Source organism: Rhipicephalus microplus, chromosome 4 (genome assembly GCF_043290135.1).
Source record: "Rhipicephalus microplus isolate Deutch F79 chromosome 4, USDA_Rmic, whole genome shotgun sequence".
NCBI classification, from domain to species: Eukaryota; Metazoa; Arthropoda; class Arachnida; order Ixodida; family Ixodidae; genus Rhipicephalus; species Rhipicephalus microplus.
In genome coordinates this window covers 230,231,599-230,258,614 of record NC_134703.1, presented here as the reverse complement: position 1 = coordinate 230,258,614, position 27,016 = coordinate 230,231,599, and positions in this window count along the sequence as shown.

Below are 27,016 nucleotides of genomic sequence, written 5' to 3'. Positions count from 1 at the left end.
AACCGAAAGGTTCGAAGTTCGAGCCCACCCGGTGGTGGTGCGGTGCTTTTTTTCTTTGTGCTATAGCTTTGAAGATATGTTCTGATGGTGGTGAGAGTGGAGCAAGACTGTCCTCGTGGCGCAATGGGCTAGCGCGATCGGCTGTAAACCGAAGGGTTGGAGTTTCGAGCCCTCCCGGGAATGGTGTGTTGCTTTTTTCTTTGCACAAATAGCTTTGAAGATATGTTCTGATGGTGGTGAGAGTGGAGCAAGACAGTGTCCGTGGCGCAATGGACTAGCGCGATCGCCTGTTAACCGAAAGGTTGGAGTTTCGAGCCCTCCCGGTGGTGGTGCGGCGCTTTTTTTCCTTTGGGGTGATAGCTCTGAATAAATGTTTTGACGGTGGTGAGAGTGGAGCAGGACTGTCTCCGTGGCGCAATAGGCTTCCGCGATCGGCTGTTAACCGAAAGTTTGGAGTTTCGAGCCCTCCCGAGAGTGGTGTGTTGCTTTTTTCTTTGCACTATTAGCTTTGAAGATATGTTCTGATGGTGGTGAAAATGAAGCAGGACTGTCTCCGTGGCGCGATTGGCTAGCGCGATCGGCTTTTAACCGAAAGGTTGGAGGTTCGAGCCCACCCGGTGATGGTGCGGCGCTTTTTTTCTTTGCGCTAATAGCTTTGAAGATATGTTCTGATGGTGTTGAGAGTGGAGCAAGGCTATCTCCGTGGCGCAATAGGCTAGCGCGATCGGCTGTTAACCGAAAGGTTGGAGGTTCGAGCCCACCCGGTGGTGGTGCGGCGCTTTTTTTTCTTTGGGCTGATAGCTTTGAATATATATTCTGATGGTGGTGGGAGTGAAGCAGGACTGTCTCCGTGGCGCCATTGGCTTGCGCGATCGGCTGTTAACCGAAAGGTTGGAGTTTCGAGCCCACCCGGTGGTGGTGCGGCGCTTTTTTTTCTTTGGGGTGATAGCTCTGAATAAATGTTTTGATGGTGGTGAGTGTGGAGCAGGACTGTCTCCGTTGCGCAATTGGCTTGCGCGATCGGCTGTTAACCGAAAGGTTGGAGGTTCGAGCCCACCCGATGATGGTGTGGCGCTTTTTTTCTTTGTGCTGATAGCTTTGAAGATATGTTCTGATGGTGGTGAGAGTGAAGCAGGACTGTCTCCGTGGCGCAATTGGCTAGCGCGATTGGCTGTTAACCGAAAGGTTGGAAGTTCGAGCCCACCCGGTGGTGGTGCGGTGCTTTTTTTCTTTGGGCTGATAGCTTTGAAGATATGTTCTGATGGTGGTGAGAGTGGAGCAGGACTGTCTCCGTGGCGCAATTGGCTTTCGCAATCGGCTGTTAACCGAAAGGTTGGAGGTTCGAGCCCACCCGGTGGTGGTGCGGCGCTTTTTTTTCTTTGTGCTATAGCTTTGAAGATATGTTCTGATGGTGGTGAGAGTGGAGCAAGACTGTCCTCGTGGCGCAATGGGCTAGCGCGATCGGCTGTAAACCGAAGGGTTGGAGTTTCGAGCCCTCCCGGGAATGGTGTGTTGCTTTTTTCTTTGCACTAATAGCTTTGAAGATATGTTCTGATGGTGGTGAAAGTGGAGCAGGACTGTCTCCGTGGCGCGATTGGCTAGCGCGATCGGCTTTTAACCGAAAGGTTGGAGGTTCGAGCCCACCCGGTGATGGTGCGGCGCTTTGTTTCTTTGCGCTAATAGTTTTGAAGATATGTTCTGATGGTGTTGAGAGTGGAGCAAGGCTATCTCCGTGGCGCAATTGGCGAGTGCGATCAGCTGTTAACCGAAAGGTTGAAGGTTCGAGCCCACCCGGTGGTGGTGCGGCGCTTTTTTTTCTTTGGGCTGATAGCTTTGAAGTTATGATCTGATGGTGGTGAGAGTGGAGCAAGACAGTCCCCGTGGCGCAATGGGCAAGCGCGATCGGCTGTTAACCAAAAGGTTGGAGTTTCGAGCGCACCCGGTGGTGGTGCGGCGCTTTTTTTGCGCTGATAGTTTGAAGATATGTTCTGATGGTGGTGAGAGTAGAGCAAGACTGTCTCCGTGGCGCAATGGGCTAGCGCGATCGGCTGTTAACCGAAAGGTTGGAATTTCGAGCCCTCCCGGGAGTGGTGTGTCGCTTTTTTCTTTGCGCTAATAGTTTTGAAGATATGTTCTGATGGTGGTGAGCGTGGAGCACGATTGTCTTTGTGGCGCAATTGGCTAGCGCGATCGGCCGTTAACCAAAATGTTGGAATTTCGAGACCTCCCGGGAGTGGTGTGTTGCTTTTTTCTTTGCGGTAATAGCTTTGAAGATATGTTCTGATGGTGGTAAGAGTGGAGCACGACTGCCTCCGTGGCGCAATTGGCTAGTGCGATCGGCTGTTAACCGAAAGGTTGAAGGTTCGAGCCCACACGGTGGTGGCGCGGCGCTTTTTTTTCTTTGGGCTGATAGCTCTGAAGATATGTTCTGATGGTGGTGAGAGTGGAGCAAGACTGTCTCCGTGGCGCAATGGGCTAGTGCGATCGGCTGTTAGCCGAAAGATTGGAATTTCGAGCCCTCCCGGGAGTGGTGTGTTGCTTTTTTCTTTGCGGTAATAGCTTTGAAGATATGTTCTGATGGTGGTGAGAGTGCAGCAGGACTGTCTTCGTGGCGCAATTGGCTAGCGTGATCGGCTGTTAACCGAAAGGTTGGAGGTTCGAGCCCACCCGGTGGTGGTGCGGCGCTTTTTTTTCTTTGCGGTGATAGCTCTGAAGAAATGTTCTGACGGTGGTGAGAGTGGAGCACGACTGTCTCCGTGGCCGTGAATAGGCTAGCGCGATCGGCTGTTAACCGAAAGGTTGGAGGTTCGAGCCCACCCGGGGGTGGTGCGGCGCTTTTTTTTCTTTGGGCTGATAGCTTTGAAGATATGTTCTGATGCTGGTGAGAGTGGAGCACGACTGTCTCCGTGGCGCAGTTGGCTAGCACGATCGGCTGTTATCCGAAAGGTTGGAGGTTCGAGCCCACCCGGTGTTGGTGTGGCGCTTTTTTTCTTTGTGCTGATAGCTTTGAAGATATGTTCTGATGGTGGTGAGAGTGGAGCAGGACTGTCTCCGTGGCGGAATTGGCTAGCGCGATCACCTGTTAACCGAAAGGTTTGAGGTTCGAGCCCACCCAGTGGTGGTGCAGCGTTTTTTTTCTTTGTGCTGATAGCTTTTAAGATATGTACTGATGGTGGTGAGAGTGGAGCAAGACTGTCCCCGTGGCGCAATGGGCTAGCGCGATCGGCTGTTAACCGAAAGGTTGGAGTTTCGAGCCCTCCCGGGAGTGGTGTGCTGCTTTTTTCTTTGCACTAATAGCTTTGGAAATATGTTCTGATGGTGGTGAGAGTGGAGCAGGACTGTCTCCATGGCGCAATTGGCTAGCGCGATCGGCTGTTAACCGAAAGGTTGAAGTTTCGAGCCCACCCGGTGGTGGTGCGGCGCTTTTTTCTCTTTGGGCTGATAGCTTTGAAGATATGTTCTGATGGTGGTGAGAGTGGAGCAGGACTGTCTCCGTGGCGCAATTGGCTAGCGCGATTACCTGTTAAACAGAAGGTTGGAGGTACGAGCCCACCCCGTGGGTGTGCGGTGCTTTTTTTTTTTGGGCCGATTGCTTTGAAGATATGTTCTGATGGTGGTGAGAGTGGAGCAGGACTGTCTCCGTGGCGCAATTGGCTTGCGCGATCGGCTGTTAACCGAAAGGTTGGAGGTTCGAGCCCACCCGATGATGGTGTGGCGCTTTTTTTCTTTGTGCTGATAGCTTTGAAGATATGTTCTCATGGTGGTGAGAGTGAAGCAGGACTGTCTCCGTGGCGCAATTGGCTAGCGCGATTGGCTGTTAACCGAAAGGTTGGAAGTTCGAGCCCACCCGGTGGTGGTGCGGTGCTTTTTTTCTTTGGGCTGATAGCTTTGAAGATATGTTCTGATGGTGGTGAGAGTGGAGCAGGACTGTCTCCGTGGCGCAATTGGCTTGCGCAATCGGCTGTTAACCGAAAGGTTGGAGGTTCGAGCCCCCCCGGTGGTGGTGCGGCGCATTTTTTTTCTTTGTGCTGATAGCTTTGAAGATATGTTCTGATGGTGGTGAGAGTGGAGCAAGACTGTCCTCGTGGCGCAATGGGCTAGCGCGATCGGCTGTAAACCGAAGGGTTGGAGTTTCGAGCCCTCCCGGGAATGGTGTGTTGCTTTTTACTTTGCACTAATAGCTTTGAAGATATGTTCTGATGGTGGTGAGAGTGGAGCAGGACTGTCTCCGTGGCGCAATTGGCTAACGCGATTGGCTGTTAACCGAAAGGGGTGAGGTTCCAGCCCACCCGGTGGTGGTGCGGTGCTTTTTTTTGGGGGGCTGATAGCTTTGAAGATATGTTCTGATGGTAGTGAGAGTGGAGCATGACTGTCTCCGTGGCGCAATTGGCTTGCGCTATCGGCCATTAACCGAAAGGCTGGAGGTTCGAGCCCACCCGGTAGTGGTGCGGCGCTTTTTTTTCTTTGCGCTGATAGCTTTGAAGATATGTTCTGATGGTGGTGAGAGTGGAGCAAGACTGTCTCCGTGGCGCAATGGGCTAGCGCGATGGGCTGTTAACCGAAAGGTTGGAGTTTCGAGGCCTCCCGGGAGTGGTGTGTTGCTTTTTTCTTTGCACTGATAGCTTTGAAGATATGTTCTGATGGTGGTGAGCATGGAGCACGATTGTCTCCGTGGCGCAATTGGCTAGCGCGATCGGCCGTTAACCAAAAGGTTGGAGGTTCGAGCCCACCCGGTGGTGTCGGCGCTTTTTTTTCTTGGGGGTGATAGCTCTGAAGAAATGTTCTGACGGTGGTGAGAGTGGAGCACGACTGTCTCCGTGGGGCAATAGGCTAGCGCGATCGGCTGTTAACCGAAAGGTTGGAGATTCGAGCCCACCCGGGGGGGTGCGGCGCTTTTTTTTCTTTGGGCTGATAGCTTTGAAGATATGTTCTGATGCTGGTGAGAGTGGAGCACGACTGTCTCCGTGGCGCAGTTGGCTAGCACGATCGGCTGTTATCCGAAAGGTTGGAGGTTTGAGCCCACCCGGTGTTGGTGTGGCGCTGTTTTTCTTTGTGCTGATAGCTTTGAAAATATGTTCTGATGGTGGTGAGAGTGGAGCAGGACTGTCTGCGTGGCGCAATTGGCTAGCGCGATCGGCTGTTAACCGAAAGGTTGGAGGTTCGAGCCAACCCGGTGGTGGTGCGGCGCTTTTTTTCTTTGCGCTAATAGCTTTGAAGATATGTTCTGATGGTGGTGAGAGTGGAGCAAGACTGTCCCCGTGGCGCAAGGGGCTAGCGCGATCGGCTGTTAACCGAAAGGTTGGAGTTTCGAGTCCTCCCGGGAGTGGTGTGCTGCTTTTTTCTTTGCACTAATAGCTTTGAAGATATGTTCTGATGGTGGTGAGAGTGGAGCAGGACTGTCTCCGTGGCGCAATTGGCTAGCGCGATCGGCTGTTAACCGAAAGGTTGGAGGTTCGAGCCCACTCGGTGGTGGTGCGGCGCTTTTTTTCTTTGCGCTAATAGCTTTGAAGTTATGTTCTGATGGTGTTGAGAGTGGAGCAAGGCTGTCTATGTGGCGCAATGGGCTAGCGCGATCGGCTGTTAACTGAAAGGTTGGAGTTTCCAGCCCTCCCAGGAGTGGTGTGTTGCTTTTTTCTTTGTGGTAATAGCTTTGAAGATATGTTCTGATGGTGGTGAGAGTGGAGCAGGACTGTCTCCATGGCGCAATTGGCTAGCACGATCGGCTGTTAACCGAAAGGTTGGAGTTTCGAGCCCACCCGGGGGTGGTGCGGCGCTTTTTTCTCTTTGTGCTGATAGCTTTGAAGATATGTTCTGATGGTGGTGAGAGTGGAGCAGGACTGTCTCCGTGGCGCAATTGGCTAACGCGATTGGCTGTTAACCGAAAGGTTGGAGGTTCCAGCCCACCCGGTGGTGGTGCGGTGCTTTTTTTGGGGGCTGATAGCTTTGAAGATATGTTCTGATGGTGGTGAGAGTGGAGCATGACTGTCTCCGTGGCGCAATTGGCTTGCGCGAACGGCCATTAACCGAAAGGCTGGAGGTTCGAGCTCACCCGGTGGTGGTGCGGCGCTTTTTTTTCTTTGCGCTGATAGCTTTGAAGATATGTTCTGATGGTGGTGAGAGTGGAGCAAGACTGTCTCCGTGGCGCAATGGGCTAGCGCGATGGGCTGTTAACAGAAAGGTTGGAGTTTCGAGCCCTCCCGGGAGTGGTGTGTTGCTTGTTTCTTTGCACTGATAGCTTTGAAGATATGTTCTGATGGTGGTGAGCGTGGAGCACGATTGTCTCCGTGGCGCCATTGGCTAGCGCGATCGGCCGTTAACCAAAAGGTTGGAGGTTCGAGCCCACCCGGTGGTGTCGGCGCTTTTTATTCCTTGGGCTGATAGCTTGAAAGATATGTTCTAATGGTGGTGAGAGTGCAGCAGGACTGTCTCCGTGGCGCAATTGGCTTGCGTGATCGGCTGTTAACCGAAAGGTTGGAGGTTCGAGCCCACCCGGTGGTGGTGCGGCGTTTTTTTTGTGCTGATAGCTTTGAAGTTATGTACTGATGGTGGTGAGAGTGGAGCAAGACTGTCCCCGTGGCGCAATGGGCTAGCGCGATCGGCTGTTAACCGAAAGGTTGGAGTTTCGAGTCCTCCCGGGAGTGGTGTGCTGCTTTTTTCTTTGCACTAATAGCTTTGAAGATATGTTCTGATGGTGGTGAGAGTGGAGCAGGACTGTCTCCGTGGCGCGATTGGCTAGCGCGATTGGCTGTTAACCGAAAGGTTGGAGGTTCGAGCCCACCCGGTGGCGGTGCGGCGCTTTTTTTCTTTGCGCTAATAGCTTTGAAGATATGTTCTGATGGTGTTGAGAGTAGAGCAAGGCTGTCTATGTGGCGCAATGGGCTAGCGCGATCGGCTGTTAACCGAAAGGTTGGAGTTTCGAGCCCTCCCAGGAGTGGTGTGTTGCTTTTTTCTTTGTGGTAATAGCTTTGAAGATATGTTCTGATGGTGGTGAGTGTGGAGCAGGACTGTCTCCATGGCGCAATTGGCTAGCACCATCGGCTGTTAACCGAAAGGTTGGAGTTTCGAGCCCACCCGGTGGTGGTGCGGCGCTTTTTTCTCTTTGTGCTGATAGCTTTGAAGATATGTTCTGATGGTGGTGAGAGTGGAGCAGGACTGTCTCCGTGGCGCAATTGGCTAACGCGAGTGGCTGTTAACCGAAAGGTTGGAGGTTCCAGCCCACCCGGTGGTGGTGCGGTGCTTTTTTTGGGGGGCTGATAGCTTTGAAGATATGTTCTGATGGTGGTGAGAGTGGAGCATGACTGTCTCCGTGGCGCAATTGGCTTGCGCGATCGGCCATTAACCGAAAGGCTGGAGGTTCGAGCCCACCCGGTGGTGGTGCGGCGCTTTTTTTTCTTTGCGCTGATAGCTTTGAAGATATGTTCTGATGGTGGTGAGAGTGGAGCAAGACTGTCTCCGTGGCGCAATGGGCTAGCGCGATGGGCTGTTAACCGAAAGGTTGGAGTTTCGAGCCCTCCCGGGAGTGGTGTGTTGCTTTTTTCTTTGCACTGATAGCTTTGAAGATATGTTCTGATGGTGGTGAGCATGCAGCACGATTGTCTCCGTGGCGCAATTGGCTAGCGCGATCGGCCGTTAACCAAAAGGTTGGAGGTTCGAGCCCACCCGGTGGTGTCGGCGCTTTTTATTCCTTGGGCTGATAGCTTGAAAGATATGTTCTAATGGTGGTGAGAGTGCCGCAGGACTGTCTCCGTGGCGCAATTGGCCAGCGCGATCGGCTGTTAACCCAAAAGTTGGAGGTTCGAGCCCTCCCGGGAGTGGTGTGTTGCTTTTTTCTTTGCGCTGATAGCTTTGAAGATATGTTCTGATGGTGGTAAGAGTGGAGCACGACTGTCTCCGTGGCGCAATTGGCTAGTGCGATCGGCTGTTAACCGAAAGGTTGGAGGTTCAAGCCCACCCGGTGGTGGTGCGGCGCTTTTTTTTCTTTGGGCTGATAGCTTTGAAGATATGTTCTGATGGTGGTAAGAGTGGAGCACGACTGCCTCCGTGGCGCAATTGGCTACTGCGATCGGCTGTTAACCGAAAGGTTGAAGGTTCGAGCCCACCCGTTGGTGTTGCGGCGCTTTTTTTTCTTTGGGCTGATAGCTCTGAAGATATGTTCTGATGGTGGTGAGAGAGGAGCAAGACTGTCTCCGTGGCGCAATGGGCTAGCGCGATCGGCTGTTAGCCGAAAGGTTGGAATTTCGAGCCCTCCCGGGAGTGGTGTGTTGCTTTTTTCTTTGCGGTAATAGCTTTGAAGATATGTTCTGATGGTGGTGAGAGTGCAGCAGGACTGTCTTCGTGGCGCAATTGGCTAGCGTGATCGGCTGTTAACCGAAAGGTTGGAGGTTCGAGCCCACCCGGTGGTGGTGCGGCGCTTTTTTTTCTTTGGGGTGATAGCTCTGAAGAAATGTTCTGACGGTGGTGAGAGTGGGGCACGACTGTCTCCGTGGGGCAATAGGCTAGCGCGATCGGCTGTTAACCGAAAGGTTGGAGGTTCGAGCCCACCCGGGGGTGGTGCGGCGCTTTTTTTTCTTTGGGCTGATAGCTTTGAAGATATGTTCTGATGCTGGTGAGAGTGGAGCACGACTGTCTCCGTGGCGCAGTTGGCTAGCACGATCGGCTGTTATCCGAAAGGTTGGAGGTTCGAGCCCACCCGGTGTGCGTGTGGCGCTTTTTTTCTTTGTGCTGATAGCTTTGAAAATATGTTCTGATGGTGGTGAGAGTGGAGCAGGACTGTCTCCGTGGCGCAATTGGCTAGCGCGATCGGCTGTTAACCGAAAGGTTGGAGGTTCGAGCCAACCCGGTGGTGGTGCGGCGCTTTTTTTCTTTGCGCTAATAGCTTTGAAGATATGTTCTGATGGTGTTGAGAGTGGAGCAAGGCTGTCTCCGTGGCGCAATGGGCTAGCGCGATCGGCTGTTAACCGAAAGGTTGGAGTTTCGAGCCCTCCCAGGAGTGGTGTGTTGCTTTTTTCTTTGTGGTAATAGCTTTGAAGATATGTTCTGATGGTGGTGAGAGTGGAGCAGGACTGTCTCCATGGCGCAATTGGCTAGCGCGATCGGCTGTTAACCGAAAGGTTGGAGTTTCGAGCCCACCCGGTGGTGGTGCGGCGCTTTTTTCTCTTTGTGCTGATAGCTTTGAAGATATGTTCTGATGGTGGTGAGAGTGGAGCAGGACTGTCTCCGTGGCGCAATTGGCTAGCGCGATTACCTGTTAACCAGAAGGTTGGAGGTTCGAGCCCACCCGGTGGTGGTGCGGTGCTTTTTTTCTTTGGGCCGATAGCTTTGAAGATATGTTCTGATGGTGGTGAGAGTGGAGCAGGACTGTCTCCGTGGCGCAATTGGCTTGCGCGATCGGCTGTTAACCGAAAGGTTGGAGGTTCGAGCCCACCCGGTGGTGGTGCGGCGTTTTTTTTTCTTTGTGCTGATAGCTTTGAAGATATGTACTGATGGTGGTGAGAGTGGAGCAAGACTGTCCCCGTGACGCAATGGGCTAGCGCGATCGGCTGTTAACCGAAAGGTTGGAGTTTCGAGTCCTCCCGGGAGTGGTGTGCTGCTTTTTTCTTTGCACTGATAGCTTTGAAGATATGTTCTGATGGTGGTGAGCGTGGAGCACGATTGTCTCCGTGGCGCAATTGGCTAGCGCGATCGGCCGTTAACCAAAAGGTTGGAGGTTCGAGCCCACCTGGTGGTGTCGGCGCTTTTTATTCCTTGGGCTGATAGCTTGAAAGATATGTTCTAATGGTGGTGACAGTGCAGCAGGACTGTCTCCGTGGCGCAATTGGCCAGCGCGATCGGCTCTTAACCCAAAAGTTGGAGGTTCGAGCCCTCCCGGGAGTGGTGTGTTGCTTTTTTCTTTGCGCTGATAGCTTTGAAGATATGTTCTGATGGTGGTAAGAGTGGAGCACGACTGTCTCCGTTTCGCAATTGGCTAGTGCGATCGGCTGTTAACCGAAAGGTTGGAGGTTCGAGCCCACCCGGTGGTGGTGCGGCGCTTTTTTTCTTTGGGGTGATAGCTCTGAATAAATGTTTTGACGGTGGTGAGAGTGGAGCAGGACTGTCTCCGTGGCGCAATTGGCTTGCGCGATCGGCTGTTAACCGAAAGGTTGGAGGTTCGAGCCCACCCGGTGATGGTGTGGCGCTTTTTTCTTTGCACTATTAGCTTTGAAGATATGTTCTGATGGTGGTGAAAATGGAGCAGGACTGTCTCCGTGGCGCAATTGGCTAGCGCGATCGCCTGTTAACCGAAAGGTTGGAGGTTCGAGCCCACCCGGTGGTGGCGCGGCGCTTTCTATTCTTTCGGCTGATAGCTTGAAAGATATGTTCTATTGGTGGTGAGAGTGGAGCAAGGCTGTCTCCGTGGCGCAATGGGCTAGCGCGATCGGCTGTTAACCGAAAGGTTGGAGTTTCGAGCCCTCCCAGGAGTGGTGTGTTGCTTTTTTCTTTGTGGTAATAGCTTTGAAGATATGTTCTGATGGTGGTGAGAGTGGAGCAGGACTGTCTCCATGGCGCAATTGGCTAGCGCGATCGGCTGTTAACCGAAAGGTTGGAGTTTCGAGCCCACCCGGTGGTGGTGCGGCGCTTTTTTCTCTTTGTGCTGATAGCTTTGAAGATATGTTCTGATGGTGGTGAGAGTGGAGCAGGACTGTCTCCGTGGCGCAATTGGCTAGCGCGATTACCTGTTAACCAGAAGGTTGGAGATTCGAGCCCACCCGGTGGTGGTGCGGTGCTTTTTTTCTTTGGGCCGATAGCTTTGAAGATATGTTCTGATGGTGGTGAGAGTGGAGCAGGACTGTCTCCGTGGCGCAATTGGCTTGCGCGATCGGCTGTTAACCGAAAGGTTGGAGGTTCGAGCCCACCCGGTGGTGGTGCGGCGTTTTTTTTCTTTGTGCTGATAGCTTTGAAGATATGTACTGATGGTGGTGAGAGTGGAGCAAGACTGTCCCCGTGACGCAATGGGCTAGCGCGATCGGCTGTTAACCGAAAGGTTGGAGTTTCGAGTCCTCCCGGGAGTGGTGTGCTGCTTTTTTCTTTGCACTAATAGCTTTGAAGATATGTTCTGATGGTGGTGAGAGTGGAGCAGGACTGTCTCCGTGGCGCAATTGGCTAGCGCGATCGGCTGTTAACCGAAAGGTTGGAGGTTCGAGCCCACCCGGTGGTGGTGCGGCGCTTTTTTTCTTTGCGCTAATAGCTTTGAAGATATGTTCTGATGGTGTTGAGAGTGGAGCAAGGCTGTCTATGTGGCGCAATGGGCTAGCGCGATCGGCTGTTAACCGAAAGGTTGGAGTTTCGAGCCCTCCAGGAGTGGTGTGTTGCTTTTTTCTTTGTGGTAATAGCTTTGAAGATATGTTCTGATGGTGGTGAGAGTGGAGCAGGACTGTCTCCATGGCGCAATTGGCTAGCACGATCGGCTGTTAACCGAAAGGTTGGAGTTTCGAGTCCACCCGGTGGTGGTGCGGCGCTTTTTTCTCTTTGTGCTGATAGCTTTGAAGATATGTTCTGATGGTGGTGAGAGTGGAGCAGGACTGTCTCCGTGGCGCAATTGGCTAACGCGATTGGCTGTTAACCGAAAGGTTGGAGGTTCGAGCCCACCCGGTGGCGGTGCGGCGCTTTTTTTCTTTGCGCTAATAGCTTTGAAGATATGTTCTGATGGTGTTGAGAGTAGAGCAGGACTGTCTCCGTGGCGCAATTGGCTTGCGCGATCGGCTGTTAACCGAAAGGTTGGAGGTTCGAGCCCACCCGGTGGTGGTGCGGCGTTTTTTTTTCTTTGTGCTGATAGCTTTGAAGATATGTACTGATGGTGGTGAGAGTGGAGCAAGACTGTCCCCGTGACGCAATGGGCTAGCGCGATCGGCTGTTAACCGAAAGGTTGGAGTTTCGAGTCCTCCCGGGAGTGGTGTGCTGCTTTTTTCTTTGCACTGATAGCTTTGAAGATATGTTCTGATGGTGGTGAGCATGGAGCACGATTGTCTCCGTGGCGCAATTGGCTAGCGCGATCGGCCGTTAACCAAAAGGTTGGAGGTTCGAGCCCACCTGGTGGTGTCGGCGCTTTTTATTCCTTGGGCTGATAGCTTGAAAGATATGTTCTAATGGTGGTGACAGTGCAGCAGGACTGTCTCCGTGGCGCAATTGGCCAGCGCGATCGGCTCTTAACCCAAAAGTTGGAGGTTCGAGCCCTCCCGGGAGTGGTGTGTTGCTTTTTTCTTTGCGCTGATAGCTTTGAAGATATGTTCTGATGGTGGTAAGAGTGGAGCACGACTGTCTCCGTTTCGCAATTGGCTAGTGCGATCGGCTGTTAACCGAAAGGTTGGAGGTTCGAGCCCACCCGGTGGTGGTGCGGCGCTTTTTTTCTTTGGGGTGATAGCTCTGAATAAATGTTTTGACGGTGGTGAGAGTGGAGCAGGACTGTCTCCGTGGCGCAATTGGCTTGCGCGATCGGCTGTTAACCGAAAGGTTGGAGGTTCGAGCCCACCCGGTGATGGTGTGGCGCTTTTTTCTTTGCACTATTAGCTTTGAAGATATGTTCTGATGGTGGTGAAAATGGAGCAGGACTGTCTCCGTGGCGCAATTGGCTAGCGCGATCGCCTGTTAACCGAAAGGTTGGAGGTTCGAGCCCACCCGGTGGTGGCGCGGCGCTTTCTATTCTTTCGGCTGATAGCTTGAAAGATATGTTCTATTGGTGGTGAGAGTGGAGCAAGGCTGTCTCCGTGGCGCAATGGGCTAGCGCGATCGGCTGTTAACCGAAAGGTTGGAGTTTCGAGCCCTCCCAGGAGTGGTGTGTTGCTTTTTTCTTTGTGGTAATAGCTTTGAAGATATGTTCTGATGGTGGTGAGAGTGGAGCAGGACTGTCTCCATGGCGCAATTGGCTAGCGCGATCGGCTGTTAACCGAAAGGTTGGAGTTTCGAGCCCACCCGGTGGTGGTGCGGCGCTTTTTTCTCTTTGTGCTGATAGCTTTGAAGATATGTTCTGATGGTGGTGAGAGTGGAGCAGGACTGTCTCCGTGGCGCAATTGGCTAGCGCGATTACCTGTTAACCAGAAGGTTGGAGATTCGAGCCCACCCGGTGGTGGTGCGGTGCTTTTTTTCTTTGGGCCGATAGCTTTGAAGATATGTTCTGATGGTGGTGAGAGTGGAGCAGGACTGTCTCCGTGGCGCAATTGGCTTGCGCGATCGGCTGTTAACCGAAAGGTTGGAGGTTCGAGCCCACCCGGTGGTGGTGCGGCGTTTTTTTTCTTTGTGCTGATAGCTTTGAAGATATGTACTGATGGTGGTGAGAGTGGAGCAAGACTGTCCCCGTGACGCAATGGGCTAGCGCGATCGGCTGTTAACCGAAAGGTTGGAGTTTCGAGTCTTCCCGGGAGTGGTGTGCTGCTTTTTTCTTTGCACTAATAGCTTTGAAGATATGTTCTGATGGTGGTGAGAGTGGAGCAGGACTGTCTCCGTGGCGCAATTGGCTAGCGCGATCGGCTGTTAACCGAAAGGTTGGAGGTTCGAGCCCACCCGGTGGTGGTGCGGCGCTTTTTTTCTTTGCGCTAATAGCTTTGAAGATATGTTCTGATGGTGTTGAGAGTGGAGCAAGGCTGTCTATGTGGCGCAATGGGCTAGCGCGATCGGCTGTTAACCGAAAGGTTGGAGTTTCGAGCCCTCCAGGAGTGGTGTGTTGCTTTTTTCTTTGTGGTAATAGCTTTGAAGATATGTTCTGATGGTGGTGAGAGTGGAGCAGGACTGTCTCCATGGCGCAATTGGCTAGCACGATCGGCTGTTAACCGAAAGGTTGGAGTTTCGAGTCCACCCGGTGGTGGTGCGGCGCTTTTTTCTCTTTGTGCTGATAGCTTTGAAGATATGTTCTGATGGTGGTGAGAGTGGAGCAGGACTGTCTCCGTGGCGCAATTGGCTAACGCGATTGGCTGTTAACCGAAAGGTTGGAGGTTCGAGCCCACCCGGTGGCGGTGCGGCGCTTTTTTTCTTTGCGCTAATAGCTTTGAAGATATGTTCTGATGGTGTTGAGAGTAGAGCAAGGCTGTCTATGTGGCGCAATGGGCTAGCGCGATCGGCTGTTAACCGAAAGGTTGGAGTTTCGAGCCCTCCCAGGAGTGGTGTGTTGCTTTTTTCTTTGTGGTAATAGCTTTGAAGATATGTTCTGATGGTGGTGAGTGTGGAGCAGGACTGTCTCCATGGCGCAATTGGCTAGCACCATCGGCTGTTAACCGAAAGGTTGGAGTTTCGAGCCCACCCGGTGGTGGTGCGGCGCTTTTTTCTCTTTGTGCTGATAGCTTTGAAGATATGTTCTGATGGTGGTGAGAGTGGAGCAGGACTGTCTCCGTGGCGCAATTGGCTAACGCGAGTGGCTGTTAACCGAAAGGTTGGAGGTTCCAGCCCACCCGGTGGTGGTGCGGTGCTTTTTTTGGGGGGCTGATAGCTTTGAAGATATGTTCTGATGGTGGTGAGAGTGGAGCATGACTGTCTCCGTGGCGCAATTGGCTTGCGCGATCGGCCATTAACCGAAAGGCTGGAGGTTCGAGCCCACCCGGTGGTGGTGCGGCGCTTTTTTTTCTTTGCGCTGATAGCTTTGAAGATATGTTCTGATGGTGGTGAGAGTGGAGCAAGACTGTCTCCGTGGCGCAATGGGCTAGCGCGATGGGCTGTTAACCGAAAGGTTGGAGTTTCGAGCCCTCCCGGGAGTGGTGTGTTGCTTTTTTCTTTGCACTGATAGCTTTGAAGATATGTTCTGATGGTGGTGAGCATGCAGCACGATTGTCTCCGTGGCGCAATTGGCTAGCGCGATCGGCCGTTAACCAAAAGGTTGGAGGTTCGAGCCCACCCGGTGGTGTCGGCGCTTTTTATTCCTTGGGCTGATAGCTTGAAAGATATGTTCTAATGGTGGTGAGAGTGCCGCAGGACTGTCTCCGTGGCGCAATTGGCCAGCGCGATCGGCTGTTAACCCAAAAGTTGGAGGTTCGAGCCCTCCCGGGAGTGGTGTGTTGCTTTTTTCTTTGCGCTGATAGCTTTGAAGATATGTTCTGATGGTGGTAAGAGTGGAGCACGACTGTCTCCGTGGCGCAATTGGCTAGTGCGATCGGCTGTTAACCGAAAGGTTGGAGGTTCAAGCCCACCCGGTGGTGGTGCGGCGCTTTTTTTTCTTTGGGCTGATAGCTTTGAAGATATGTTCTGATGGTGGTAAGAGTGGAGCACGACTGCCTCCGTGGCGCAATTGGCTACTGCGATCGGCTGTTAACCGAAAGGTTGAAGGTTCGAGCCCACCCGTTGGTGTTGCGGCGCTTTTTTTTCTTTGGGCTGATAGCTCTGAAGATATGTTCTGATGGTGGTGAGAGAGGAGCAAGACTGTCTCCGTGGCGCAATGGGCTAGCGCGATCGGCTGTTAGCCGAAAGGTTGGAATTTCGAGCCCTCCCGGGAGTGGTGTGTTGCTTTTTTCTTTGCGGTAATAGCTTTGAAGATATGTTCTGATGGTGGTGAGAGTGCAGCAGGACTGTCTTCGTGGCGCAATTGGCTAGCGTGATCGGCTGTTAACCGAAAGGTTGGAGGTTCGAGCCCACCCGGTGGTGGTGCGGCGCTTTTTTTTCTTTGGGGTGATAGCTCTGAAGAAATGTTCTGACGGTGGTGAGAGTGGGGCACGACTGTCTCCGTGGGGCAATAGGCTAGCGCGATCGGCTGTTAACCGAAAGGTTGGAGGTTCGAGCCCACCCGGGGGTGGTGCGGCGCTTTTTTTTCTTTGGGCTGATAGCTTTGAAGATATGTTCTGATGCTGGTGAGAGTGGAGCACGACTGTCTCCGTGGCGCAGTTGGCTAGCACGATCGGCTGTTATCCGAAAGGTTGGAGGTTCGAGCCCACCCGGTGTGCGTGTGGCGCTTTTTTTCTTTGTGCTGATAGCTTTGAAAATATGTTCTGATGGTGGTGAGAGTGGAGCAGGACTGTCTCCGTGGCGCAATTGGCTAGCGCGATCGGCTGTTAACCGAAAGGTTGGAGGTTCGAGCCAACCCGGTGGTGGTGCGGCGCTTTTTTTCTTTGCGCTAATAGCTTTGAAGATATGTTCTGATGGTGTTGAGAGTGGAGCAAGGCTGTCTCCGTGGCGCAATGGGCTAGCGCGATCGGCTGTTAACCGAAAGGTTGGAGTTTCGAGCCCTCCCAGGAGTGGTGTGTTGCTTTTTTCTTTGTGGTAATAGCTTTGAAGATATGTTCTGATGGTGGTGAGAGTGGAGCAGGACTGTCTCCATGGCGCAATTGGCTAGCGCGATCGGCTGTTAACCGAAAGGTTGGAGTTTCGAGCCCACCCGGTGGTGGTGCGGCGCTTTTTTCTCTTTGTGCTGATAGCTTTGAAGATATGTTCTGATGGTGGTGAGAGTGGAGCAGGACTGTCTCCGTGGCGCAATTGGCTAGCGCGATTACCTGTTAACCAGAAGGTTGGAGGTTCGAGCCCACCCGGTGGTGGTGCGGTGCTTTTTTTCTTTGGGCCGATAGCTTTGAAGATATGTTCTGATGGTGGTGAGAGTGGAGCAGGACTGTCTCCGTGGCGCAATTGGCTTGCGCGATCGGCTGTTAACCGAAAGGTTGGAGGTTCGAGCCCACCCGGTGGTGGTGCGGCGTTTTTTTTTCTTTGTGCTGATAGCTTTGAAGATATGTACTGATGGTGGTGAGAGTGGAGCAAGACTGTCCCCGTGACGCAATGGGCTAGCGCGATCGGCTGTTAACCGAAAGGTTGGAGTTTCGAGTCCTCCCGGGAGTGGTGTGCTGCTTTTTTCTTTGCACTGATAGCTTTGAAGATATGTTCTGATGGTGGTGAGCGTGGAGCACGATTGTCTCCGAGGCGCAATTGGCTAGCGCGATCGGCCGTTAACCAAAAGGTTGGAGGTTCGAGCCCACCTGGTGGTGTCGGCGCTTTTTATTCCTTGGGCTGATAGCTTGAAAGATATGTTCTAATGGTGGTGACAGTGCAGCAGGACTGTCTCCGTGGCGCAATTGGCCAGCGCGATCGGCTCTTAACCCAAAAGTTGGAGGTTCGAGCCCTCCCGGGAGTGGTGTGTTGCTTTTTTCTTTGCGCTGATAGCTTTGAAGATATGTTCTGATGGTGGTAAGAGTGGAGCACGACTGTCTCCGTTTCGCAATTGGCTAGTGCGATCGGCTGTTAACCGAAAGGTTGGAGGTTCGAGCCCACCCGGTGGTGGTGCGGCGCTTTTTTTCTTTGGGGTGATAGCTCTGAATAAATGTTTTGACGGTGGTGAGAGTGGAGCAGGACTGTCTCCGTGGCGCAATTGGCTTGCGCGATCGGCTGTTAACCGAAAGGTTGGAGGTTCGAGCCCACCCGGTGATGGTGTGGCGCTTTTTTCTTTGCACTATTAGCTTTGAAGATATGTTCTGATGGTGGTGAAAATGGAGCAGGACTGTCTCCGTGGCGCAATTGGCTAGCGCGATCGCCTGTTAACCGAAAGGTTGGAGGTTCGAGCCCACCCGGTGGTGGCGCGGCGCTTTCTATTCTTTCGGCTGATAGCTTGAAAGATATGTTCTATTGGTGGTGAGAGTGGAGCAAGGCTGTCTCCGTGGCGCAATGGGCTAGCGCGATCGGCTGTTAACCGAAAGGTTGGAGTTTCGAGCCCTCCCAGGAGTGGTGTGTTGCTTTTTTCTTTGTGGTAATAGCTTTGAAGATATGTTCTGATGGTGGTGAGAGTGGAGCAGGACTGTCTCCATGGCGCAATTGGCTAGCGCGATCGGCTGTTAACCGAAAGGTTGGAGTTTCGAGCCCACCCGGTGGTGGTGCGGCGCTTTTTTCTCTTTGTGCTGATAGCTTTGAAGATATGTTCTGATGGTGGTGAGAGTGGAGCAGGACTGTCTCCGTGGCGCAATTGGCTAGCGCGATTACCTGTTAACCAGAAGGTTGGAGATTCGAGCCCACCCGGTGGTGGTGCGGTGCTTTTTTTCTTTGGGCCGATAGCTTTGAAGATATGTTCTGATGGTGGTGAGAGTGGAGCAGGACTGTCTCCGTGGCGCAATTGGCTTGCGCGATCGGCTGTTAACCGAAAGGTTGGAGGTTCGAGCCCACCCGGTGGTGGTGCGGCGTTTTTTTTCTTTGTGCTGATAGCTTTGAAGATATGTACTGATGGTGGTGAGAGTGGAGCAAGACTGTCCCCGTGACGCAATGGGCTAGCGCGATCGGCTGTTAACCGAAAGGTTGGAGTTTCGAGTCCTCCCGGGAGTGGTGTGCTGCTTTTTTCTTTGCACTAATAGCTTTGAAGATATGTTCTGATGGTGGTGAGAGTGGAGCAGGACTGTCTCCGTGGCGCAATTGGCTAGCGCGATCGGCTGTTAACCGAAAGGTTGGAGGTTCGAGCCCACCCGGTGGTGGTGCGGCGCTTTTTTTCTTTGCGCTAATAGCTTTGAAGATATGTTCTGATGGTGTTGAGAGTGGAGCAAGGCTGTCTATGTGGCGCAATGGGCTAGCGCGATCGGCTGTTAACCGAAAGGTTGGAGTTTCGAGCCCTCCAGGAGTGGTGTGTTGCTTTTTTCTTTGTGGTAATAGCTTTGAAGATATGTTCTGATGGTGGTGAGAGTGGAGCAGGACTGTCTCCATGGCGCAATTGGCTAGCACGATCGGCTGTTAACCGAAAGGTTGGAGTTTCGAGTCCACCCGGTGGTGGTGCGGCGCTTTTTTCTCTTTGTGCTGATAGCTTTGAAGATATGTTCTGATGGTGGTGAGAGTGGAGCAGGACTGTCTCCGTGGCGCAATTGGCTAACGCGATTGGCTGTTAACCGAAAGGTTGGAGGTTCCAGCCCACCCGGTGGTGGTGCGGTGCTTTTTTTTGGGCTGATAGCTTTGAAGATATGTTCTAATGGTGGTGAGAGTGGAGAATGACTGTCTCCGTGGCGCAATCGGCTTGCGCGATCGGCCATTAACCGAAAGGCTGGAGGTTCGAGCCCACCCGGTGGTGGTGCGGCGCTTTTTTTTATTTGCGCTGATAGCTTTGAAGATATGTTCTGATGGTGGTGAGAGTGGAGCAAGACTGTCTCCGTGGCGCAATGGGCTAGCGCGATGGGCTGTTAACCGAAAGGTTGGAGTTTCGAGCCCTCCCGGGAGTGGTGTGTTGCTTTTTTCTTTGCACTGATAGCTTTGAAGATATGTTCTGATGATGGTAAGAGTGGAGCACGACTGTCTCCGTGGCGCAATTGGCCAGCGCGATCGGCTGTTAACCCAAAAGTTGGAGGTTCGAGCCCTCCCGGTGGTGGTGCGGCGCTTTTTTTTCTTTGGGGTGATAGCTCTGAATAAATGTTTTGACGGTGGTGAGAGTGGAGCAGGACTGTCTCCGTGGCGCAATTGGCTTGCGCGATCGGCTGTTAACCGAAAGGTTGGAGGTTCGAGCCCACCCGGTGATGGTGTGGCGCTTTTTTCTTTGCACTATTAGCTTTGAAGATATGTTCTGATGGTGGTGAAAATGGAGCAGGACTGTCTCCGTGGCGCAATTGGCTAGCGCGATCGGCTGTTAACCGAAAGGTTGGAGGTTCGAGCCCACCCGGTGGTGGTGCGGCGCTTTTTTTTCTTTGCGCTGATAGCTTTGAAGATATGTTCTGATGGTGGTGAGAGTGGAGCAAGACTGTGTCCGTGGCGCAATGGACTAGCGCGATCGGCTGTTAACCGAAAGGTTGGAGTTTCGAGCCCTCCCGGTGGTGGTGCGGCGCTTTTTTTTCTTTGGGGTGATAGCTCTGAATAAATGTTTTGACGGTGGTGAGAGTGGAGCAGGACTGTCTCCGTGGCGCAATTGGTTTGCGCGATCGGCTGTTAACCGAAAGGTTGGAGGTTCGAGCCCACCCGGTGATGGTGTGGCGCTTTTTTCTTTGCACTATTAGCTTTGAAGATATGTTCTGATGGTGGTGAAAATGGAGCAGGACTGTCTCCGTGGCGCAATTGGCTAGCGCGATCGGCTGTTAACCGAAAGGTTGGAGGTTCGAGCCCACCCGGTGGTGGCGCGGCGCTTTCTATTCTTTGGGCTGATAGCTTGAAAGATATGTTCTAATGGTGGTGAGAGTGGAGCAAGGCTGTCTCCGTGGCGCAATGGGCTAGCGCGATCGGCTGTTAACCGAAAGGTTGGAGTTTCGAGCCCTCCCAGGAGTGGTGTGTTGCTTTTTTCTTTGTGGTAATAGCTTTGAAGATATGTTCTGATGGTGGTGAGAGTGGAGCAGGACTGTCTCCATGGCGCAATTGGCTAGCGCGATCGGCTGTTAACCGAAAGGTTGGAGTTTCGAGCCCACCCGGTGGTGGTGCGGCGCTTTTTTCTCTTTGTGCTGATAGCTTTGAAGATATGTTCTGATGGTGGTGAGAGTGGAGCAGGACTGTCTCCGTGGCGCAATTGGCTAGCGCGATTACCTGTTAACCAGAAGGTTGGAGGTTCGAGCCCACCCGGTGGTGGTGCGGTGCTTTTTTTCTTTGGGCCGATAGCTTTGAAGATATGTTCTGATGGTGGTGAGAGTGGAGCAGGACTGTCTCCGTGGCGCAATTGGCTTGCGCGATCGGCTGTTAACCGAAAGGTTGGAGGTTCGAGCCCACCCGGTGGTGGTGCGGCGTTTTTTTTCTTTGTGCTGATAGCTTTGAAGATATGTACTGATGGTGGTGAGAGTGGAGCAAGACTGTCCTCGCGGCGCAATGGGCTAGCGCGATCGGCTGTTAACCGAAAGGTTGAAGTTTCGAGTCCTCCCGGGAGTGGTGTGCTGCTTTTTTCTTTGCACTAATAGCTTTGAAGATATGTTGTGATGGTGGTGAGAGTGGCGCAGGACTGTCTCCGTGGCGCAATTGGCTAGCGCGATCGGCTGTTAACCGAAAGGTTGGAGGTTCGAGCCCACCCGGTGGTGGTGCAGCGCTTTTTTTCTTTGCGCTAATAGCTTTGAAGATAAGTTCTGATGGTGTTGAGAGTGGAGCAAGGCTGTCTATGTGGCGCAATGGGCTAGCGCGATCGGCTGTTAACCGAAAGGTTGGAGTTTCGAGCCCTCCCAGGAGTGGTGTGTTGCTTTTTTCTTTGTGGTAATAGCTTTGAAGATATCTTCTGATGGTGGTGAGAGTGGAGCAGGACTGTCTCCATGGCGCAATTGCTAGCACGATCGGCTGTTAACCGAAAGGTTGGAGTTTCGAGCCCACCCGGTGGTGGTGCGGCGCTTTTTTCTCTTTGTGCTGATAGCTTTGAAGATATGTTCTGATGGTGGTGAGAGTGGAGCAGGACTGTCTCCGTGGCGCAATTGGCTAACGCGATTGGCTGTTAACCGAAAGGTTGGAGGTTCCAGCCCACCCGGTGGTGGTGTGGTGCTTTTTTTGGGGGGCTGATAGCTTTGAAGATATGTTCTGATGGTGGTGAGAGTGGAGCATGACTGTCTCCGTGGCGCAATTGGCTTGCGCGATCGGCCATTAACCGAAAGGCTGGAGGTTCGAGCCCACCCGGTGGTGGTGCGGCGCTTTTTTTTCTTTGCGCTGATAGCTTTGAAGATATGTTCTGATGGTGGTGAGAGTGGAGCAAGACTGTCTCCGTGGCGCAATGGGCTAGCGCGATGGGCTGTTAACCGAAAGGTTGGAGTTTCGAGCCCTCCCGGGAGTGGTGTGTTGCTTTTTTCTTTGCACTGATAGCTTTGAAGATATGTTCTGATGGTGGTGAGCGTGGAGCACGATTGTCTCCGTGGCGCAATTGGCTAGCGCGATCGGCCGTTAACCAAAAGGTTGGAGGTTCGAGCCCACCCGGTGGTGTCGGCGCTTTTTATTCCTTGGGCTGATAGCTTGAAAGATATGTTCTAATGGTGGTGAGAGTGCAGCAAGACTGTCTCCGTGGCGCAATTGGCCAGCGCGATCGGCTGTTAACCCAAAAGTTGGAGGTTCGAGCCCTCCCGGGAGTGGTGTGTTGCTTTTTTCTTTGCGCTGATAGCTTTGAAGGTATGTTCTGATGGTGGTAAGAGTGGAGCACGACTGTCTCCGTGGCGCAATGGGCTAGCGCAATCGGCTGTTAACCGAAAGGTTGGAGGTTCGAGCCCACCCGGTGGTGGTGCCGCGCTTTTTTTCTTTGCGCTGATAGCTTTGAAGATATGTTCTGATGGTGGTGAGAGTGGAGCAAGACTGTGTCCGTGGCGCAATGGACTAGCGCGATCGGCTGTTAACCGAAAGGTTGGAGTTTCGAGCCCTCCCGGTGGTGGTGCGGCGCTTTTTTTTCTTTGGGGTGATAGCTCTGAATAAATGTTTTGACGGTGGTGAGAGTGGAGCAGGACTGTCTCCGTGGCGCAATTGGCTTGCGCGATCGGCTGTTAACCGAAAGGTTGGAGGTTCGAGCCCACCCGGTGATGGTGTGGCGCTTTTTTCTTTGCACTATTAGCTTTGAAGATATGTTCTGATGGTGGTGAAAATAGAGCAGGACTGTCTCCGTGGCGCAATTGGCTAGCGCGATCGGCTGTTAACCGAAAGGTTGGAGGTTCCAGCCCACCCGGTGGTGGCGCGGCGCTTTTTTTCTTTGCGCTAATAGCTTTGAAGATATGTTCTGATGGTGTTGAGAGTGGAGCAAGGCTGTCTCCGTGGCGCAATGGGCTAGCGCGATCGGCTGTTGACCGAAAGGTTGGAGGTTCGAGCCCACCCGGTGGTGGCGCGGCGCTTTCTATTCTTTGGGCTGATAGCTTTGAATATATGTTCTGATGGTGGTGAGAGTGAAGCAGGACTGTCTCCGTGGCGCAATTGGCTTGCGCGATCGGCTGTTAACCGAAAGGTTGGAGGTTCGAGCCCACCCGGTGGTGGTGCGGCGCTTTTTTTTCTTTGCGCTGATAGCTTTGAAGATATGTTCTGATGGTGGTGAGAGTGAAGCAGGACTGTCTCCGTGGCGAAATTGGCTAGCGCGATTGGCTGTTAACCGAAAGGTTGGAAGTTCGAGCCCACCCGGTGGTGGTGCGGTGCTTTTTTTCTTTGGGCTGATAGCTTTGAAGATATGTTCTGATGGTGGTGAGAGTGGACCAGGACTGTCTCCGTGACGCAATTGGCTTGCGCAATCGGCTGTTAACCGAAAGGTTGGAGGTTCGAGCTCAGCCGGTGGTGGTGCGGCGCTTTTTTTTTCTTTGTGCTGATAGCTTTGAAGATATGTTCTGATGGTGGTGAGAGTGGAGCAAGAGTGTCCTCGTGGCGCAATGGGCTAGCGCGATCGGCTGTAAACCGAAGGGTTGGAGTTTCGAGCCCTCCCGGTGGTGGTGCGGCGCTTTTTTTCTTTGGGGTGATAGCTCTCAATAGATGTTTTGACGGTGGTGAGAGTGGAGCAGGACTGTCTCCATGGCGCAATTGGCTTGCGCGATCGGCTGTTAACCGAAAGGTTGGAGGTTCGAGCCCACCCGGTGATGGTGTGGCGCTTTTTTCTTTGCACTATTAGCTTTGAAGATATGTTCTGATGGTGGTGAAAATGGAGCAGGACTGTCTCCGTGGCGCAATTGGCTAGCGCGATTGGCTGTTAACCGAAAGGTTGGAGGTTCGAGCCCACCCGGTGGTGGCGCGGCGCTTTCTATACTTTGGTCTGATAGCTTGAAAGATATGTTCTAATGGTGGTGAGAGTGGAGCAAGGCTGTCTCCGTGGCGCAATGGGCTAGCGCGATCGGCTGTTAACCGAAAGGTTCGAGTTTCGAGCCCTCCCAGGAGTGGTGTGTTGCTTTTTTTCTTTGTGGTAATAACTTTGAAGATATGTTCTGGTGGTGGTGAGAGTGGAGCAGGACTGTCTCCATGGCGCAATTGGTTAGCGCGATCGGCTGTTAACCGAAAGGTTGGAGTTTCGAGCCCACCCGGTGGTGGTGCGGCGCTTTTTTTTCTTTGCGTTATAGCTTTGAAGATATGTTCTGATGGTGGTGAGAGTGGAGCAAGACTGTGTCCGTGGCGTAATGGACTAGCGCGATCGGCTGTTAACCGAAAGGTTGGAGTTTCGAGCCCTCCCGGTGGTGGTGCGGCGCTTTTTTTTTCTTTGGGGTGATAGCTCTGAATAAATGTTTTGACGGTGGTGAGAGTGGAGCAGGACTGTCTCCGTGGCGCAATTGGCTTGCGCGATCGGCTGTTATCCGAAAGGTTGGAGGTTCGAGCCCACCCGGTGATGGTGTGGCGCTTTTTTCTTTGCACTATTAGCTTTGAAGATATGTTCTGATGGTGGTGAAAATGGAGCAGGACTGTCTCCGTGGCGCAATTGGCTAGCGCGATCGGCTGTTAACCGATAGGTTGGAGGTTCGAGCCCACCCGGTGGTGGCGCGGTGCTTTTTTTCTTTGCGCTAATAGCTTTGAAGATATGTTCTGATAGTGTTGAGAGTGGAGCAAGGCTGTCTCCGTGGCGCAATGGGCTAGCGCGATCGGCTGTTGACCGAAAGGTTGGAGGTTCGAGCCCACCCGGTGGTGGCGCGGCGCTTTCTATTCTTTGGGCTGATAGCTTTGAATATATGTTCTGATGGTGGTGAGAGTGAAGCAGGACTGTCTCCGTGGCGCAATTGGCTAGCGCGATCGGCTGTTAACCGAAAGGTTGGAGGTTCGAGCCCACCCGGTGGTGTTGCGGCGCTTTTTTTTCTTTGGGGTGATAGCTCTGAAGAAATGTTTTGACGGTGGTGAGTGTGGAGCAGGACTGTCTCCGTGGCGCAATTGGCTTGCGCGATCGGTTGTTAACCGAAAGGTTGGAGGTTCGAGCCCACCCGGTGATGGTGTGGCGCTTTTTTTCTTTGTGCTGATAGCTTTGAAGATATGTTCTGATGGTGGTGAGAGTGAAGCAGGACTGTCTCCGTGGCGCAATTGGCTAGCGCGATTGGCTGTTAACCGAAAGGTTGGAAGTTCGAGCCCACCCGGTGGTGGTGCGGTGCTTTTTTTCTTTGGGCTGATAGCTTTGAAGATATGTTCTGATGGTGGTGAGAGTGGAGCAGGACTGTCTCCGTGGCGCAATTGGCTTGCGCAATCGGCTGTTAACCGAAAGGTTGGAGGTTCGAGCCCACCCGGTGGTGGTGCGGCGCATTTTTTTTCTTTGTGCTGATAGCTTTGAAGATATGTTCTGATGGTGGTGAGAGTGGAGCAAGACGGTCCTCGTGGCGCAATGGGCTAGCGCGATCGGCTGTAAACCGAAGGGTTGGAGTTTCGAGCCCTCCCGGGAATGGTGTGTTGCTTTTTACTTTTCACTAATAGCTTTGAAGATATGTTCTGATGGTGGTGAAAGTGGAGCAAGACTGTGTCCGTGGCGTAATGGACTAGCGCGATCGGCTGTTAACCGAAAGGTTGGAGTTTCGAGCCCTCCCGGTGGTGGTGCGGCGCTTTTTTTTCTTTGGGGTGATAGCTCTGAATAAATGTTTTGACGGTGGTGAGAGTGGAGCAGGACTGTCTCCGTGGCGCAATTGGCTTGCGCGATCGGCTGTAAACCGAAGGGTTGGAGTTTCGAGCCCTCCCGGGAATGGTGTGTTGCTTTTTACTTTGCACTAATAGCTTTGAAGATATGTTCTGATGGTGGTAAGAGTGGAGCACGACTGCCTCCGTGGCGCAATTGGCGAGTGCGATCAGCTGTTATCCGAAAGGTTGAAGGTTCGAGCCCACCCGCAGGTGGTGCGGCGCTTTTTTTTCTTTGGGCTGATAGCTTTGAAGATATGTTCTGATGGTGTTGAGAGTGGAGCAAGGCTATCTCCGTGGCGCAATGGGCTAGCGCGATCGGCTGTTAACCGAAAGGTTGGAGGTTCGAGCCCACCCGGTGGTGGTGCGGCGCTTTTTTTTTCTTTGTGCTGATAGCTTTGAAGATATGTTCTGATGGTGGTATGAGTGGAGCACGACTGCCTCCGTGGCGCAATTGGCTAGCGCGATCGGCTGTTAACCGAAAGGTTGGAGGTTCGAGCCCACGCGGTGGTGCTGCGGCTCTTTTTTTTCTTTGGGCTAATAGCTTTGAAGATATGTTCTGATGGTGACGAGAGTGGAGCACGACTGTCTCCGTGGCGCAGTTGGCTAGCGCGATCGGCTGTTAACCGAAAGGTTGGAGGTTCGAGCCCACGCGGTGATGGTGTGCCGCTTTTTTTTCTTTGTGCTGATAGCTTTGAAGATATGTTCTGATGGTGGTGAGAGTGGAGCAGGACTGTCTCCGTGGCGCAATTGGCTAGCGCGATTACCTGTTGACCGAAAGGTTGGAGGTTCGTGCCCACCCGGTGGTGGTGCGGTGCTTTTTTTCTTTGGGCCGATAGCTTTGAAGATATGTTCTGATGGTGGTGAGAGAGGAGCAGGACTGTCCCCGTGGCGCAATGGGCTAGCGCGATCGGCTGTTAACCGAAAGGTTGGAGTTTCGAGCCCTCCCGGGAGTGGTGTGCTGCTTTTTTCTTTGCACTAATAGCTTTGAAGATATGTTCTGATGGTGTTGAGATTGCAGCAAGGCTGTCTCCATGGCGCAATGGGCTAGCGCGATCAGCTGTTAACTGAAAGGTTGGAGTTTCGATCCCTCCCAGGAGTGGTGTGTTGCTTTTTTCTTTGTGGTAATAGCTTTGAAGATATGTTCTGATGGTGGTTAGAGTGGAGCAGGACTGTCTCCATGGCGCAATTGGCTAGCGCGATCGGCTGTTAACCGAAAGGTTGGAGTTTCGAGCCCACCCGGTGGTGGTGCGGCGCTTTTTTCTCTTTGTGCTGATAGCTTTGAAGATATGTTCTGATGGTGGTGAGAGTGGAGCAGGACTGTCTCCGTGGCGCGATTGGCTTGCGCGATCGGCTGTTAACCGAAAGGTTGGAGGTTCGAGCCCACCCGGTGGTGGTGCGGCGTTTTTTTTTCTTTGTGCTGATAGCTTTGAAGATATGTTCTGATGGTGTTGAGAGTGGAGCAATACTGTCTCCGTGGCGCAATTGGCTAGCGCGATTGGCTGTTAACCGAAAGGTTGGAGGTTCGAGCCCACCCGGTGGTGGAGCGGGGCTTTTTTTTCTTTGCGCTGATAGCTTTGAAGATATGTTCTGATGGTGGTGAGAGTAGAGCAAGACTGTCCCCGTGGCGCATTGGGTT